We start from the raw sequence: 1,024 nt of genomic DNA on the forward strand, positions 1-1,024 counted from the left end.
TAGTGTATTTCCAGGCCGTTTCACGCAGTGCGTTCAACAGGCGCACGTCTTAGACCACACTTCTCGGCTTCTGGTTCACACTGGCCTACGTTTCCAGCCTGCCTTATGTTTCCCGGAACGGTTTCATTAGGTGCCTATCGTTGGAGCTCCCGACAACCAACAGACGCTATATTCAGTGCTGGCTCATGTGTGTTACCCACTAAGGGCAGGGCCTCATACGTGTGGCTAAGTCTAACCTCATTCGCCATCCACCCAGAGAAACATGATCGTACCACTCACCCTCGAGTGACGACAAACAATTCAAATGATGCGGATCAAGAGACGCAGTGACATTGGATTTTCTAGATGAGTTCAGTGATACCAGAGGTGTTGAAGTTTTCGTCACTGGTATCCCAACGTCGCTGCAACTTAAAGCAACAGCCTGAAGCTTGTCCAACGTGGTCACTGGATTTTTTAACGTCTTCGAACAGACCGAACCCCTTGTGGCTGCTCACAACATGCTTAGTCTCTAAATCATTTCCCACTCCATGGCGTGGTGATACAGCAACAAGTATGTGGAATGAGGAGAAGAAAACTGTCTTCGCTGCGATGCAACCAAGCCAGTTTTCTTCTTCTCATGCCGCGTAGTTTCGATTCATCTCCTTCGATGTAAAAATTATGCAAGCTATCGAAACAATTTACTAACCAAATCACTCAAAGCCTAATTGAGAAAGAACAAACAGACAGTACCAAGAGATAAAGTTACCTTGTTGTGACCCTGCAGGTGGAGTAAATCAACATTATGAAAATAGCGATATTTATACAATATAAACGGAAAATAAAAAAGTTACATTAAAATAATAATGATAAAACGACTTGTATTTGCGCTGTTCGAAAAGAGAAAATGGAGAAATTAATTTGTTGTATAAAAATCAAACCACAAGGAAAGGAAAGGTAAATCGAACACCTGCGTTCCTATTGATATTTTCAAAACACTGATGACCTTTGTAGCAAACGGTAAGTTCCTTACAGACTGCGAAAGAGA

This window comes from Schistocerca cancellata, chromosome 4 (assembly GCF_023864275.1).
Source record: "Schistocerca cancellata isolate TAMUIC-IGC-003103 chromosome 4, iqSchCanc2.1, whole genome shotgun sequence".
Taxonomy (NCBI): Eukaryota; Metazoa; Arthropoda; class Insecta; order Orthoptera; family Acrididae; genus Schistocerca; species Schistocerca cancellata.